The sequence below is a fragment of the Musca autumnalis genome, unplaced genomic scaffold (assembly GCF_047663935.1).
Source record: "Musca autumnalis isolate F117 unplaced genomic scaffold, ASM4766393v1 scaffold_4, whole genome shotgun sequence".
Taxonomy (NCBI): Eukaryota; Metazoa; Arthropoda; class Insecta; order Diptera; family Muscidae; genus Musca; species Musca autumnalis.
Genome location: NW_027411977.1, coordinates 74,559,350 through 74,578,322, shown reverse-complemented (window position 1 = coordinate 74,578,322; position 18,973 = coordinate 74,559,350). Strand labels below are relative to the sequence as shown.

Sequence of the window (18,973 nt, the reverse complement as noted above, 5' to 3'; positions counted from 1 at the left end):
TAGAAGTTGAAAAGTAAGGTGAAAAAAATCTATTTTTAGAACAGTTGATGTAGAGAATTTGTTTTTAGTTTCATCACACTTCTTACTTTTATTTCACTTTATTTTATTTCGCTGTCTGCCCGAATTGAACCCTCTGATTTCTAGCCAAAGACACTACACACTGTGCCACGCACATGAATACTAAGGGTTGCTTAAGAACTTCCACATGTGCACCACGAACTGCTATTTTTATTAACAAAACTCGCGTGCCGACGGTGAGCGTTGAACACACAACCCTAAGATTTATAGTCGGACACACACACACTGTACCACCTTCCTCAGTAATTAGTGAGGAGTAAAGTAAGTAGGTTTGCCTTGTAAATGTTTTAAGAAGTAACTCATTACTTTTCCGATTACTTGTAATGCGAAAAGAAGCTTGTTTACATTACTTTGTAATGGGTTACGTTATGACTAACTGATCCTAATTTTTGCTGGGAAGAAACCGCGAGCGTAACATTCTCCCCCCCTTTCCCCTCTGGAGGGGGTATACGGTAAGAATTGTTTTATGCTGTTAATACAAAATGACATGAACAAAGCTCCCGATTATCTTATGATGCAAAAATAGGCTTGGGGAAACAAAACAATCTCCAAAACAACATAAAATCCAACCAATTTAGAGGATTAAAAAATATCAAAATTTTTGTCAGAAAATTGGTAAAATTTTTGATGTAGATCTTATAGCGTTCTTCCCGGAAGGCATGTACCGCCAACGTAAGACAAATTTGGAGGAAGATTTCTTCATCTTGCCACTTATGCCAATTATGTTAATGTACGTGGTCAGATAACAGAGTTATACGCTAATATATCCATAGAAACCCTATTCCGAGGCAGCTTTAGTCAGCGACCCACCATTTATAGTCCGGCACTAGCTGGCAGCTGATTTTAATACTGAATAATCTTAAACCCATGACCTGCTTTGGAAAATTATTCCCGAGGTGGGCATTTAGATTTAAGTATATGGCTTTACAAAATACTCTAAGAAAATATGCAGCTAAGTAGAATTCCAAAACACCCCAAAACACTATTTTTTAATTCAAGTTAAGCTATTACCTTCTCCTTCAAAAGCCACTATAATATTGTGCTATTTGTATTAGTTTCGCGATATTTTGAATATACAGTATAGTCTCGATAATCCGGACACCACATGTTTCGGCGATATCCGGATAATCGAATTGTCCGGATAACCGAGTAGTCAGAAAACACATAATTTCGTAAGTTAAAATCACTAGTATCGGACATTTACTAGGTAATAACTTGACATCTAAGGTTTCGACCATTTTAAGCAGCTTCCCGACTACCAAATTTACTTCTTAATTTTACTTTTCAGCCTAATTTAGGTGATATTTCCTGTGTATATATAGGTTGTACTCACCAGAAAAAGTGTTAGTCAAATGTTCCTATTTTTAAAGCTGTTCTATATTTTTAAAAAAGGTCCATGTCATAGCTGTCAGAGTTTCCAGATGTTGTACCAAAATGTTGACATTAATTTTTTTATTTTTGGCCAATGTGCTGATCCACTGTGCATCGCCTTACTGTGACCTTCACACATTTATAAATGGTGGTTGGTTGTCTTTTATTGAAATGTATAGAAATACAAAACACAAAAGCAATAACAGACGTGTACAAAATTCCAAATAAAATAAATAGTGTCACACTTTTAGAAAGAAAAACAAATAAAAACAAGTAAGAAAAGTCTATAGTCAGACGGAGCCGACCATGGGATACCCTATACCACTATCCCTGGACAATCGCTCTCCACGGAACTTCTTTTCAATGATTGTGAAAAGAATATATAATTGCGACTTCTAGCGAGTTTATTATTACACTACAAACAAATAACGGAATATATTAGGCTCTAACTCTGTTATCTTATCACGCACACCAACATAATTGGCATCAACTGAAAGGTCAAGCGTTCCACTTTTAAGTATATCTCACTGATACGGAATGTCACTTCCAGTAATTAAGATATAAGCTGTATATTAAAAATTTTCACAATTTTCACACAAAAGTTTTTGTCCATTTAACCCTCTAAATATTATCCGATCGCCATCTCAAATTGCAAGCCTCTCCTTTGTGATATACTCTTACCTTTTTTAAAATTACGCGTTGATCGCACTATTATTGAGACCTACAGAGCCGCTAGAAAATTGGATAAATATTATGTTTTTGGTCCATTTCACCCGCTAAATATTTCACGATCATCACCAATAAGAATAGGGATCTATTCTGATCTGAACCCGACCTCCATACAAAATTTCGTGACGATCGGTCCATAATTACGGCCTGGAGCGTGTTTACAATTTATAATGGACAGACGGACGGACGGATACACATCTCAAAATCGCTTTATCTCGTCAACATTGGGGGTCTCCGACGAATATTTCGCGGTGTTACATGAATTTTTACCAAAACAAACTTATAATACCCTTTTCCACATTGTGGTATAGGGTATAACTATCATGCATATAATATAATAAAAACATCGTTGAACGCTTCTCGTTAGTTGTAAAATAAAACACATTCTTCTCAAAATTAAAATGATCAATTATAATGCATTGGGTATTTAATTTACTAAAAAGCATCATTTCTTAAGGAAAACACAAACACAGATTTATTCACTCACTTTACCGTCTGTATTTAACGAGTTGTAAGAGTCGTAAATGCTTGAAGACCCATACTTAAATATATCAAAACAAGGTAAGTTTGGAAGAACATCGTAATCGTTTTTCCAAACTTACGTTGGACCAAACCGAGAATTTCCTTAAGATACATAGTTGGTGGCATACACCTGATAAAATTATGCTGTCATAATAGTAGCCGCGAGGACTAAATGCTGTAAAAAGTTCAAAACGATCTCACCGGTGTCCCTAAACTGCACATTTGTGAAAAATTTTATGGTCCATATTCGAACATGATTTAAGTATGAAGGAAATGTTAGGATGTGAAAAAGTTAAACCAATGTCAATCATTCCTTACGATAGTTATTGTGGGTCGTCACTATTATGTTAGGAAGCATGAACTTGCACACGAAAAATCTTATATCGCTGTAAACAGTATCCGGACCTGAAATATAATTCAAGCGTTTATGAGAGTGGTACCTTAAGATGTTTTCCAATATAGAACATCTTGGTATATACGTTTGGAAAAAATGTTGCAATGTGCATAGTTTCGTCCAAGTCTGATATCTGTTTCGTAAATTTTGGTGCTCATCAGTCATTTGAGTTGGTGCCTGCAGGGTTATTTACAACTTTTGGGGACTTATCTCAGGATATCTTCCCGAAAAAAATTCATATTAAAAAGGGGCGGCAACCACAATATGTTTTAAAAAATTTCTGACGATCCGAGAAGAGTTCCTAAACTACACTTCTGTCAAAAATGTTGAAATTTTGTGTGGGAGGTACCCGAAGGAGTGGGCCGATATAGTTCGCATTCTAGCCTGATCTACATACATATGTCTGGACCTATGTGCAAAGTTTGGACCCAAATGGCAACTCTCTTCGAAACCTGTCTTGCGCGAATAAATTTGAACTTTTGTAACGGAATTACAAATATCCACTCTCAGCCAATTTTTTCCGATCTACGTTTTTTTCGGCATATTCTATTCTACCTGTACTTTAAATGAGCCAATAAAAATAATTTAGATTTTTAAAATTTGCAAGTGACTATAACCCCGTACTACCCGATTTTTTGGCTACACTAAAACGTTGACCGGCATAGCCCGTCCACGAACTTGGTCTGTTACCACACAAAAGTCGCATGTGTGCAAAATTTTTGCACCATATCTCGATTTGTTTGGACGCTAGGTCAGTTTAAGGTTGTGTAGCCATCTAATAGTATAGGTGTCTGCTTCACTCGGAAACCGTTGGTCCATTGTGTTAATCCTGGGTAGGTTAGATGTGTTGAAGATGATCTAAAGAATATGGTGTGGTAAGATGATGAAGGCGTACATCAAGACAACCTTAGGGGTGCTTTAAATTGAGCCAGTAATCAATAGTGATGCAGTCCTTTGTACAGTTGACAGTTTGGACAGTAAAGCTTTGTTCCCAAGTGCTTGCTACCAAACAAGTCCCCCGTAGGTTATGACAGGAAGAAAAACGGTGACATAAAACCAGTATATGATTTGCGGGTTCAACATCCAAAGAGTTCATATAGGAGTAGAGCGTAATGAGTCCTTTCTTCGTTCGCCCCTCGATATTCCCTTTCCATGTTAAAAGTTAAAAGTTTTGCTCACGGAACCCTATTCTATGCTCGTGTTGACGATTATACTTTTCAGCATCTTATCAATCCATACCATAAGGATACAAGAAATTCCTGTATTGCTCAGAGCAAAGGCTGCCAGGTTGAACTTTGAATTCTCCAAATTCTTATCTTCGTGCCAGCCACCTTATATAGACCGGTTTCCACTGATTTGCCCGTTTTATAGGTGAGCTGAGATTTTCTGATATGTTTGGAATCTAATTGTGTTCTAATTTTCAGATCCAGTGACCTTTCCATTGTTTTTAATAGAAAGGAAGAACAAGAAATTTGTCTATTGTCCTTAGGTAATGTGTGACTCGGCTATTCCGCCTAGGGAAGCATTGTCGATATTATACCATCGAGTCCCACTGAAGCCTTGAGCGGTTAGTTAATCTGTCTATCAGTTGTTCATCCCGAATAGTTGGTTTTGATTGTAACTTCCTGTAGGCAGGACACCATCAAAATCCACACAGCCACACGTAGATTGGCTAATTGTTTACTCCATCAAACAGGTTAGGATTTCTTCCCAGGATAGGTAATTGGACAGGAGTCCCTATAGCAAGTCAGGAGAGTGTTGGTTAGAGAATCCACAGCTCTTTCGACTTCCTCGACTGTGTACAAGCTATTGCTTCCGTAGAGTTTTAAAGCCGTCAGAGTTTTGAATTTATCCCAGTCAGTTCTCTTGGGATTTGTATGGGGTATTTGTATTACTCCAAGTATATAGAAATGGAGTAGTATCATCTTGTGATCTGAGAAGAAACACTTTTCATATATACATGTTAGTTAGGGTTACATGTATATATGCTAGTGTGATTATAACAGACGAGCGGACACACATGTCAGATCAATAATGTTATACACATTAAAGGCTCGCAAATGATTATTTTAATGCAATACAAACGGAAAAAGAAATTGAATATGCTATGGGGGAGGGTACCAGTGCACAGTGGATCCACCCATTGGCCAAAAATAAAAAAATTAATGTCAACATTTTGGTACAACATCTGGCAACTCTGATAGCTATGACATGGACCTTTTTAAAAATATATTAATTTTTGTTTCATTCGAACGCGATCTTCTTAAGAATAGCATCAAAAGTCGGAACATTTGACTAATATTTTTTGTTGTGAGTACAAACTATATTTTAAGTGCAAGTAAATATATGAAAAATATCGCCAAACGTATAGCCAAATATTATAGTGGATTTTGAAGGAGGAGGTAATATCTTAGTTTTCATTCTAAAATAGTGTTTTAGCGTGTTGCGGAATTCTAGTTATCTGCATATTTTCTTAGTGTATTTTGTAATGCATCATATATTTAAATTTGACCTAAGGTTTTAATCATGATGCCCACCAGTGCCCACCTCGGGAATAATTTGCCAAAGTAGGTCATGGGTTTAAGATTATTCAGTATTCAAATCAGCTGCCATCTAGTGCCAGACAATAACTGGTGGGTCGCTGACTAAAGCTGCCCTTGAATAGGGTTTCTATGGATATATTAGCGTATAACTCTGTTATCTGAACACGTACATTAACATAATTGGCATCAGTGGCAAGATGAAGAAATCTTTTTCCAAACTTGTCTTACGTTGGCGGTAGGTGCCTTTCAGGAAGAGCGCTATAAGATCTATATTAACAATTTGACCAACTTTCAGACAAAAAATTTGATTTTTTTTAATCCGCTAATTTGGTTGGATTTTATGTTGTTTTGGAGATTGTTTTGTTTCCCCAAGCCTATTTTTGCATCATATGATAATCGGGACCTTTGTTCATGTCATTTTGTATTAGCAGCATAAAACAATTCTTACCGTATACCCCCTCCAGAGGGAAAGGGGGGAGAATGTTACGCTCGTGGTTTCTTAAAACACTCTTCGCAGCAGCACAAATCTGTAACCGGTGCATTTGGATTGATTTTTACACTCTAAATATTTTTGGCCACTTTCTCCATACAAGTGGATCCAGCAGTGGCTGGATTTTTACAGTGTGTTATTTAATTTGCTTTGGGTTCAAGGTACTCAAGGGTTTGGTATAGCTTCCATATAGCGCTACCACTCGATTTCAAGTATGTTAAGGATTTTGACTTCATTTTTAGACCGTATTGGCTGAAACTTGACATTTGGAGTTCCACCAAGAATTGTGGACATAAGTCCAGGTTTTGGTATAGCCCCTATATAATTATAGCACACGATTTCAGGCACTTTAAAGTTTTTATCTACATGTTCGGCGTAAATTGGTTGTAATTTGGTTATGAAGTTTGCAGTGGTCAAATAATTTACTTACTTACTTAGATGACTTTTATACTAAACATAACGCCTTGTTCCATAAGCCGAACTAAGAAAAGATTTCCAAACGCACCGATCTTTTGCTTTACTTCTCCAATTTTGGATGCCATATTTTGTGATATCTTTTTCAACTTGGTCTTTCCATCGGAGTTTTGGCCTTGGGACGTATACCGTCGAGTGGCTCGTATTCAAAACTGATGTTGTTAGTTTTATTCGCCGTTGACTGCCAGACCCACTTTGGCTTTTACCTGCGAAGGCCAGTAGCATTGTATCTTTTTCGTAAATTGTGATGTTTTATCTATGACCATGGCCGAATTCCATATTGTTAGTTTCTTTGTATACGTACATGAAACTAGGGGTTCTTAAATCGATTTCCCCTCTACTGCATTTTCATAAAATTACTCTAGTATGGAACTCGATTTAAGAATCCCTAGTTTTATGCACGAATACAAAGCAACTGACAATACAGAAGTCGGCCAATATATATGTATATTCGCATCTCGTATGACTTTTTGCAGTAAGATGTTAAATAGGGCACTCGATAGGCTGTCACCTTGTCTGGATCCTCGTTTTGTATTTAAAGGCTCGGAGATGTTTTTTTTTTTTTGGCGACATTTTCTGAGTTTTTCAGCCTTGTACAACTTCTCTAGAAGTGGTGTCTTAGACACACCGCACAGTGGTTCAGAATCGTTTTTTCCTGGTCAAAATTCTGTAACTTTTGAACGGATAGAGATATGTTCATAATTCTGTTTTATTAGACAGATAATACAATCAGCTTTCAGACGAATTATAAGCGGTCAAGTTCGGTCTGGTAGTTGCAGAGAAATTCAAGGTCAAAGTTAAACTTTTGAGTTTTTAACTATTTTTCATCAAAATATGAGTGTTTTTGTGGTTTTTATATCTTACTATGTATTAAAGATGTTCAAACACCAACAAATAAACAAAATAATTACCAAAAAAACTAAAAAAATCGAAAAAATGTCGAAAAAAATTTGTAAAAATTTGTAAAAAAAAATTTTACCAAAAAAAATTAAATTTTTTCAAAAATTAAAAAAAAATTATCCTTGGCAACATAAAACAAACACACAAACTCTGACCGTCACTGAAGATGGTCAGTCTAACAAAAAGAAAAAAAGCCCGTCCGACGTTCGTAAGGCCCTGTACCAGAAGGCAAAGTATATTCTCAGCAAAATTGCTAAGAATGCTGCAGAAGGTACAGTCCATGAACGGGATGAAGAAGACAAAATTACCTACACCAAAATCGTAGAGGAATACGAAAAAGCTAAAGCCTCTAAAAATGATCAACCAACATCCTCCAAGCGTGAACGCTCTCGCACAGAGGACAACAAGCCCGCAAAGAGGAAAAAGTTAAAGCATAACACCACTGCCTCTTCAACAATAAAACGCCCATTCAACGAAGTCGTTAAGGATAACCTGATGGTTGCCGTGGCCAACGACAAGAATGACAAGCTGTCCCCTATCACCACAGCGGAATGGGGCATGGTAGAAACAAAGTTGTCAGAACAAGTTATGGAACATGTTTTCGCAAACGACGATTCTCCTGTGCCCCATTTCGACTCTAGCGAGGTACACCGTGGTTATAGGGTAATCAAATGCATGGACGAGTTCTCAAAAGGATTCTTGGAGAAATGTATCGCAAAGATCAGCGATGCCTGGGAAGACATCAGCCTGCGGCTGATACCAGCCCAAGATATCCCTATGAGACCTCGAGCCAGAGTTTGGTTGCCCAAGATAGACTGCGACGGCCCCAAATTACTGCAAGGTCTGGCGAAAATGAACAAAGACGTTCCAATGGATGAATGGTCTGTAATCGCCATAGAACCACCCAATAATAATAGCATGAGCTTGGTTCTCTCGATAACAGAGACCGGAGTAGAGGCACTGGAGAGACTAGGCAACAAACTGTTCTTTGGCGTAAGGGAGGCCAAAGTTAAGATATTACGCCCACTTGGCCCGAACGGAGAAGACGATGGTGTTGACGTCGACGATGCCGAAAAGCTGCTCGATAATATGCAGCTAGAGGGGCCATCCACATCATCCCCTCATTAAACTATGCTTAAGGTCGTTCAGATCAATCTGAAGCACTCTAGGGTAGCTTCAGATAACCTGAGGATCCTTCTGGTGGAGAAGGATCTAGACATAGGCATTATACAAGAACCATACGTCTTCGAGAATGAAGTAAAGGGACTTGATAGCAGAGAATACAATACATTATACATGAAGGATAAAGGTAAGCCAAGATCATGTCTAATTGTTAAAAAAAACATAAATGCATTTCTGTGTCCTCAGTATAGTACAGCGGACTTCACCGTGGCAAGAGTGGAACTGAAAAATGGTAAACAGTTCTTTATCGCATCCTCTTATATGGCCCACTCAAGGGAAGCACCACCAAGCGAGGTCTGGGACACCTTGGGGGCCATACACCCACACAACACCATTATCATTGGCTGCGACGCAAATGCAAGACATACCCTGTGGGGTAGCTCTGAAATCAACGACAGAGGTGAGTCAGTTTTAGATTTCATTAATACTAACAATCTCACTATATGCTTTCCTGGACATAGAAGGTGCCTTTAACAACGTCAGTACATCAGCTATAAAACAAGCACTAGATAACTTCGGCGTGGAATCACTCATCAGTAGTTGGATTACCACCATGCTGCAAAGCAGAGTTATTAATGCCACACTGGGAAACAGTACACTGTCAAGGCACGTGAACAGAGGAACTCCACAGGGAGGAGTTATCTCGCCATTACTTTGGCTCCTTGTCATCAACGAAATTCTCAATAAACTTGACCACATGGGGATTAAGGTGGTTGCCTATGCGGACGATGTGGTAATACTCGTCTCTGGTTTGTTTCCGACCGTAATAAGTGACATTATGAGCGGAGCCCTGAGATCGCTAGATACTTGGGCCACAAGATGTGGTCTGGGAGTGAATCCAGGGAAAACTGAGATGGTGCTATTCACTACAAAGACCAAATATGCAATACCTAATCTCCCAAGACTGCGAGGTCAAGAAATACCCCTATCAGATCATGCCAAGTACCTAGGAATCATCCTAGATTCTAAGCTGTCATGGAAACGTAACGTGGAACACCGTGCTCACAAAGCAACTGTTGCATATTACGCATGTCGCAAATTGTTTGGAAGCCGATGGGGCCTCAAACCTAAAATGGTGTTATGGATGTACACCAGCATAATCAGACCAATTCTCACCTATGGAGCACTAGTGTGGTGGCCAGCAGTGGACAAGAAAATAACACAGAAAAAACTATACAGCATACAAAGATCTGCATGCATCGGGGCAACAGGGGCGATGCGAACGTGTCCGGCCGAAGCCCTCAATATAATGATGCACATTTTGCCAATTGATTTACACATCAAAGCAACAGCAACATGTAATGCAGTAAGACTCCGAGCTCTAGGTATGTGGAGAGACAGAACTTACGGACATGCGTGCATGCTTCAACAACTTCCGAAAGAAATAACAACCTCTGCTGATTACTGCGTACCTACATTGGATTTTGATCAGCCTTATGCAATCAAATTTCCAAGCAGAAGAGAATGGAGTAATGGATCACCATTGATAGCATATGACACTAAGGTATACACGGACGGCTCCAAGATGAAATGTGGAGTCGGATCCGGTGTGTTCTCGGACGAAGCAAACATACACACATCTACAAAGCTACCTGAGTACTGTAGTGTCTTTCAAGCGGAGATACTGGCAATAAAGGAGGCCTGTACTAAACTTTTACAGCATCACACAGCAAACTCAATAGGAATCTTCGTCGACAGTCAAGCGGCGCTCCTTGCACTAAAATCCAACGCTGTCACATCAAAGCTAGTGAAAGATTGTAAAGAAGAACTTGCCAGACTAGGGCGTCTGTCAAGAGTAGTTCTCACCTGGATCCCGGGCCACAAGGGACTTGTTGGGAATGAAAAAGCAGACGAGTTAGCTAGAGCAGGATCCGCCTCTAACGAACTCCCAAAGGCATCAGTCGCAATTCCAATGGGAGTAGTTAAAGGGGATATCTTCAAACACTATCTATCACTGGCTGAAAGTAGATGGGACAAAACGGCAACATGCAAGATATCAAAATTAACGTGGCCTCAATACAACGCCAAACGAACTAAGTTCCTAATCAATCAAACGCGACGGAACCTTGCAAGACTTATTGCAGTGTTAACCGGTCACTGGGCAATTGGTAACCATGCAAAACGTTTAAATCTACCGCACAATGACCACTGCCGTAGCTGCGGGAATGAAGAAGAGGAGGAAACTGTTGAGCACCTCCTCTGTTCCTGCCCTGCTCAAATGCAACGACGATTCAAAGCTCTAAGACAACCGTTCCTTCGTGATATCACAGAGATAACAGAAGTAGGTCTGGGAGACCTTCTGCGATTCCTCAACTCATCAGGCTGGATTTAACTGTCAACATGCAACAACGAAATAGCAATCTCTGAACGAGTGGTGTGGTTTTTCAAAACGGTATCTCTAACATACTAATTGAGGCTATAAAGTATGGCCACCACGTAAACCAACCAACCAATCCTTGGGTTTTAATAAAACTTATATAACTCGTATAAAAAATCATATACTCAAAAAAGTTGTAATTTGTGTTAAAAACGGTAATTCATATGGAAACAGTATAGAAAAACACACATGTTTACCCATGTAATTTCAATAAATTGAAAAAAGTGTTAAACGGACGGAACGGGACGGGTACAAAAGTATATATAGGCTGGAAGAGGAGATTTTTGGGCATCTTTCTGTGAAAACAGAACTTTGTTCCATGTTGTTCCACAAAAGTTCTAGTCCACTAAATTTGGAATTTCATAAAATTTAGTACCCGAGGAAAAATAAAATAGATCATGTTGTGTAAACGCTACGGTAATTTACTAAAACGATTTTTAAAGGCCACAATCCTGCCTACCGTATAAAAAAACAATACAATAATGAACACTATAACTGTTATAGTTTAAGAGAAATTGCTTCGTCTTTCTCCAGAAATTTGCAAAAATTACGTATTTCCCAAAAATGGGGAAAATTCTCGTCTTTAGGGGCACGCCACGCCCACACCTTCCAATATTTGGGCCTAATTTTTTGGTTTCCTTAGTTTCAATATGTTTACTATCGAATCCCATATAGAAATTAAATATCTTTGACATAACAAAATTTAGATTTTTGGCACGGAAAATCGATTCGTGAACCATAGTGCGCCGTTCGGACTCGGCGATAAACTGTAGGTCCCATATCATTGAGCTAATATGAATCCGGGTGCACTCATTGATATGAGAGAAGTCTCCCCTGTCCCGTCTGGGATTTTTGTGGAACAATTATATACATACATAGATGTTTTTTACTATTTCTTTTCTTCTTTCTTGTGTACTGGACACAGTATGTTGAGGTTCCAATCGTTGGGTATCCTTTCTTCCTGCCAAATTTCGCTAATTAACTGATGTATACACCTTAATAGCATTTCGCCACTGGTCTTGAACAGCTCTGCGGGCAGCCCGGCAGCTCCTGCTGCTTTATTAATTTTTTTTTTTTATTATTAATTTTTGTCATGACCTCGTGTTAGATCGCACTTTTGTCGCAACATTAAGACGAGTGCGTACCTTGGCTGCTACTAGGAAATGGTCCGAATCGATGTTCGCGCCTCGAATCGATCGGACATCTAACACACTGGACGAGTGCCTTCCGTCTATTACAACATGACCAATCTGGTTTCTTGTTTTCCCATCAGGGAATATCCACGTAGCGTTGCATATGTCGAGGTGTTGGAACCAGGTGCTGCTCACCACCATGTTCTTTGCAGCTGCAAAATCGATCAGGCTCGTTGTCAGATGTTATCTCATGAAGCCTGAATTTGCCGACCGAGGGATCGAAGATATTTCCCTTCCAATTTTAGCATTGAAATCTTCTAGAACAATCTTAATATCATGGCAAGGCGCCCGTACAATATATCTTTCAGGGATGCCAACTGTTCCGAGGTAAAAATCGCTACAGCCACATACGCATCATAGGTCTGTAGCGATTTTTACCTTAAAACAGTCGACATTTCTGCTTAAACAGTGGTTTTTGTACGTCATAAATCACCACAAGTAGCGGAAAAACCACCAACTTGGCACCCCTGATATATTTGGTCTGTTCGTCTTTCTCATCGGTCATGCCATGGGCGCAGATGAGACTGTTGTTAAAAAGCTTTGCTCTTATACGGATTGTGCAAATTCTCTTATCAATCGGAATGAAACTGGACACGAGATTTCTAACCCTACGGTTTACCACAAATCCGACACCTAGCTCATGCTTCGTTTCATGGCAGTTACAATATATTGCGTAGTCATTTGAGGTCTTTACGTCTGTCCGATTCCATCGCACTTCCTGTAAGGCGTTAATATCAGCTTTGAACTTACCAAGTACATCCGCAGCTGCGCAAACAGCACCTACTCTGTAAAGTCCTGACATGCCAGGTGCAAATTCGCAGATCATGGTCCTTAAAACGTTTGCGGGGGTTGTCATAGTTAGAGGGGTTTGTTTTTTTTCATAGTAGGCTGTTTATTTTTGACGGGGTGAGTTACTAGCTCAACGCCCAACCCAATTTGTTATCGTTGTTATGGGTGAAGGCGCGGCACATGTTAGCTCACTACCTTTAACGGGCTCCCCAGTTGACACAACGGGGAAGTCAGTGTCCACTTGAGATGAAGGAGGGACCATGATATATCATGGGCTTTGCCATGTTAAAGCCAGGTAGCGCCTATGGGGCTCTACCAAAGTGTCTAAATATCTTTAAAATTTTTTTAGCAAAAGTTTTATAACAGCATGGTACCTCAAAAGTCAAATTACGTGTAGTTCCGTCAAACAATGTAGCTAAGACCCTCAAAATACCCAAAATCGGGAGGCACCGTTATATTGGAGCTATACCAAAACATGGACCTATGTTGACTATTTTTAGTGAAGAAGTTTGGTGACCACTGAAAATTCAATGGTAAAATTAAAGCAGGTACAATTTTTGGTGCTAAGTTTCATGACCACAGAGAACCTCAGATGTCAAATTACAGCTGGTTCGATTAAAAATTGTGGCTAAAATTCTCAAAATACCGAAATTCGGAAAGTACCGTTATATGGGGGCCATACCAAAACATAAACCTATATTGACGATTTTTTTGTGGAGAAGATTCCTGGCCACCGAGAACCTTAAATGCCAAATTACAGGTAGTTCGCTTAAAAATTGTTGCTAAAATCCTCAAAAATACCGAAAATCGAGGTGAACCGTTATATGGGGGCTATACCAAAACATGGACCTATGTTGACAATTTTCGGTTGAGAAGTTTTTTGACCAATGAGAACATCAAATGTAAAATTACAGCTAGTTCCGTTAAAAATTATAGCTAAAATTCTCAAAACACCAAAACTCGAGAGGTACCGTTGTACTGGGGCTATTCCAAAACCTGGACCTATCTTTAAAATTTTAGTGAAGTAGTTTTTTGACCACTGGGAACCCCAAACGTGGAATAACAGGTACTTCGGTCAAAATATATAGCAAAAATCCCCAAAATACCGAAAATCGGGAGGTACCGTTATATGGGGGCTATACGTAAACATGGACCTATGTTGACAGTTTTTGGTGGAGTAGTGTTGTGACCCCTAGGAACCCTAAATGTCAAATGACAACTTGTTGTATCTTTAAAATTTTAGTGAAGTAGTTTTTTGACCACTGGGAACCCCAAACGTGGAATAACAGGTACTTCGGTCAAAATATATAGCAAAAATCCCCAAAATACCGAAAATCGGGAGGTACCGTTATATGGGGGCTATACGTAAACATGGACCTATGTTGACAGTTTTTGGTGGATTAGTGTTGTGACCCCTAGGAACCCTAAATGTCAAATGACAACTTGTAAAAGTTTTAGCTAACACCCTCAAAATCGGGAGGTACCGTTATATGGGGGCTATACGTAAACATGGACCTATGTTGACAGTTTTTGGTGGATTAGTGTTGTGACCCCTAGGAACCCTAAATGTCAAATGACAACTTGTTCTATTAAAAGTTTTAGCTAACACCCTCAAAATACCGATAATCGGGAGGTACAGTTAGTTATAAATATGGGGGCTGTACCCAAACCTGGAACTATGTTGACAGTTTTAGGTGGTGTAGTGTTGTGACACCTTAGAACCTTAAATGTCATAATACAGCTGGTTCTCTTAAATTTGTAGCTGAAACCTTCAAAATACCGAAAATCGGGAGGTACCGTTATATCGGGGCTATACCTACTAAACATGAACCTATGTTGACAGTTTTTGGTGGAGATGTTTTGTAATAACTAGGAACCTGAACTGTCAAATTACAGGTAGCTCGGTCAATATTTTTAGCTAAAATCAAAATACCGAAAATCGGGATTTTGCGTTATATGGGGGCTATACCAAAAAGTGGTCCGATGTAGCCCATCTTCGAGCTTGACCTGCTTATAGCAAAAATACGCTCGGGTGCAAAAATATAGCGCTCTTGCTCAATTTTTGCGCTACAGTGATTACAACAGACGGAAACGGCTAGATCGTTTTAGAATTTTATCCTGATAAAGAATATATATACAGTAGAACCTCGATAATTCGTAATCGAAGGGACCGTCCATTTGATACGAGTTATTGAAGATTTCGAATTATCGGGTTTAAAATTCAAAGGAAATGGATTAAAGGGGCAGACAGCTTATACGAATTATTGAGATTTTCGATTCATCGAGGTACGAATTATTGCGATTCTACTGTACTTTATAGCTGTGTTCCTTTACTTAACTGAGGTTACCATTTTTACCATTTGTTACCATTTTTAACCTGCAAAGCGTTCCTTAACCCCAAAAAGTGGTAAAACTGGCAGCAATTTTTAAGAGAGTGAGAGAGGAGAGAGAGCACATATGCCTTTCTTTTCTACCACAGGCTACCAAAGTTCTGCAGATAAAAAATTTTAATATACACATCGTGCGAAAGCGACGTATTTTTGTTTATTCAAAAGTCTAGAATATAATGAATTTTTCCTACCTTTAATGACCCTAAACGAGTTTACCTCATCTCTTTTCTTCCAGGTTACTTGTCTTTTCACCAGCAGCGACACCACAGTGCCACCATACTCTAACATTGCTGATGCTGTTATCCCGCCAACATTAAAATCACATTTTTATCATAGCTTGTCTGTGTCTTCGTAGATACAACTAAAGATCTAACTGATGATACTGCCGTTATGGCTCGTTGTGAAATGAATTTTTGCTTCAACACAGAGGTAAGTTTAAAGTTTGTCTAGCTTAGTTTACAAAAGTGACTTTTAATGGCTTTGGATAAAGTGGATTTTTTTTCATGCTATGGGAAAAATAAAACTCTTTGCAATATGATGATGATGGCGATGGCTTGGAAGGTGGGCAAGCAGCATCAGGCAAAAGAATAATCATGTTTCAAATGTTGTTACTCTTTCGTAAGTGAAACAATGAAGTTTCTACTCGACCATAAAGTGTTGGACACAAAGGGCTTCATCTCCCTCTCTCTGTCTCTATTTCTCAGCGGTATAGTAACAAGATTCGCTGACTAAAGTTGTTGAAAAGTGCATAACTTCTAAGTGATTTAAGTCCCCGTTAAGATGGTGCTTTGTGCCACTAAGTTGTCGCAATAACTTTAAGGATACAGCGGAAGTCGCAGTGGAATTATTTGCTAGAAACAAAAAGAAAAAACACTTTTAATTAACATAATGAACAAACAATTCAGAATAATGAAAAAGGGATGGAGAGTAGGAAAGTATATAGATATTTTTAGCTTAGGACACTTGTAAGAATAGTTGACGCCACTAAGCAGATGATTGCTTCTTCAGTGTCCGCTGAACATATTAAATAGATAATGTAGGAATAACAGGAAATAGGATATGTTTACAGCGAATTCCACCAACAATGATCAATGAATAATAAGAATAAGAAAGTGGTTTTATTTCCTCCACCGTTATGTGGAGGGTATACGAGGGTTGCGCGGTAACTTTCTGGCCTAACAATGAATAGTTTTATTTTTTTTTTTTCTTAAATAGTATCCAGCATGATTTATACATGCGCTCAAGACTCATGAGACACCTCCAGAACAAGGGTTATCAACTCTTCCACGGCCTCTTCTGGCAATGAAAATCGTTCACCATTTTTTTCTTGATATGCTGGAATCAAAAAAAGACATTGCATCCCCAGTCAGGGCTGTACGGCGAATGACCAATCAATTCCACGTTTTGTCTGGTCGCACAGGCGCTGGTTTAGTTCGATGTGTGAGAGCTCGCATTGTCATGGTGCACAGTGATTCGTCTTTTCTTCTTTGTTTTTCGAATTTCTCAGGAGACTTCAGGCTTTAGGTGTAGTTTTGACACATTTCCCATTCCATCGAATTTCCTATATGGCAGTAATGTCGGCCTTGTACTTTTCAAGTACTTCTGCCAATGCGTAAACTGCACCTTCCATATGAAGAGGATCGACTACTTTAGCGGGGCTTGTTATGTGGAAAGGGTATTATATGTTTGTTTTGGCAAAAATTCATGTAACACCGCGATATATTCGTCGGAGACGAACAAAGCGATTTTGAGATGTGTGTCCGTCCGTCCGTCGGTCCATCCGCCTGTCCATTATAAATTGAAATCAAACTCCAGGCCGCAATTATTTACCGAACTTTAAGAAGCTGTGCATGGAGGTTCAGACCAGAATATACATCTATTGTTATTGGCGATGATCGTGAAATATTTAGCGGGTGAAATGGACCAAAAACTTAATTTGTATCCAATTTTGTATCCAATTCTGTAGACTTATGACAAAGAAGAAGCTTGCAAATTGAGATGATGATCAGATAATATTTAGAGGGTTAAATAGACCAACATTTGTGTGTGAAAATTGTGAAAATTTTTAATATACAGCTTATACCTTTTTTCTTGAAACACACATTCCGGGTGTGTAAGCTATACTTGGAAATGGAACTTTTGCCCTTTCTATTGATGCCAATTGTGTTGATATACATGGTCAGATAACAGAGTTACAGCCTAATATGTCCAGCTATTTGTTTGTAGTGTAAGAGTTTAGGAGTTTAGAAGAAGATGCCAACAATTTTGGATAATGATATGATGCTATATAGCGGGTGAAATGAACCATAACTTTTGTATGAAAAATGTAAAAATTTTATTTTTCGTCCATATTTGAATTCTTGGAGGGCATATAACGCCAAAGTAGCCTACACGTGGAAGAAGAACTACTGACTTTTCCCCTGATGGAAATTTCAATAATATGTCTCCTAGATAGCCGGCATAATACCTAATATATAATGGGTTTTGTGTAGAGAACCACACTCATGCTACAAATTGTCCCTATCATGACAGAGAAAGTCCAGTTTTTGCATTATTGCAAATTACGTGGAGCCATAGCGTATTAATTGTCCAATTTGATTTTTATACCCTACACCACTATGTGGGGAGGGTATTATAAGTTGCTTTTAGCCAAAAAGTTTGTAACGCATCAAAATAATTGTCGTACAGGTAGCAATTTTGATCGGATCGTCACGAATTTTTTGGGAGTTGATGCGGATCGCACAGAGGAAGAAGCCTATTATATTTGGTGATGGTCGGATAATATCCAGGAGTCGGAATAAGCAAAAAGCTTATGTGGAGAAAAGTCAAATTTTTTTCTTATTCGAATATCTCCGTTTCCGGTAGGGGTATTCCAAAAGGAAAGCCCGTCAATGGAAGAAGAAACGATCTCCTTTATACCGAGATATCGCAAAAGTAAGTAATATATTAAATTTTTCCATTTTTTGTAATCACGCAACATGTTGGAATTTTGATGGTATAGTCACGAAATTTTTGGGGTTGATTGGGGCCCCACAGTGGAAGAAGCCTATTGATTTTGGTGATAGTTTAATTCTTTGTGAATATATCGGCCTCTAGTAGGGGTATTCCAACGGCAAGGCCTGTCAATGGAAGAAGAAAATATTGCCTTTACATTGGTGTAAAGAAGGTGGTCAAACAAGGCAGATACCACAATAGTAGTAATGCATCCAATTCTTAAATTTTTTTGCAATCACGCTACGGTTGTCACGCTTATGGTTGTCCCAGGGAGAAAGAGGCATAATATGTTTGGTGGTAGTCGGATTATATTCCCTAAAAGAAAGGTTTACCACTGAAAAGCTTATGCACAGGGGTAGTGGTGTAGGGTATCACATGGTCGGCCCCGTCCTGACTATAGCCTTTGCTCACTTGTTTTAATTATGTAGATTTTCTATCAAAATTTTAATTTTTTAATTTAAAATTCTTTTATGATGACAGTCACGAAATTGTCCCGAAAAATCCTGAAAACCCGGGTTTAGGAATTTGGAAATCCCGAATCCCGGGA

At 38.8% G+C, this 18,973-nt stretch overlaps 1 long non-coding RNA gene across 1 annotated transcript in view; it reads left to right on the top strand.

The window, feature by feature from the left end:
* Nucleotides 1-18,973, top strand: part of LOC141401254 (uncharacterized) — a 307,733-nt gene that overhangs the window by 100,540 nt on the left and 188,220 nt on the right. The window contains exon 3 of the long non-coding RNA XR_012412303.1: nucleotides 15,668-15,861. This is a non-coding gene — a long non-coding RNA (uncharacterized lncRNA). The remainder of the gene's footprint in view (nucleotides 1-15,667; nucleotides 15,862-18,973) is intronic.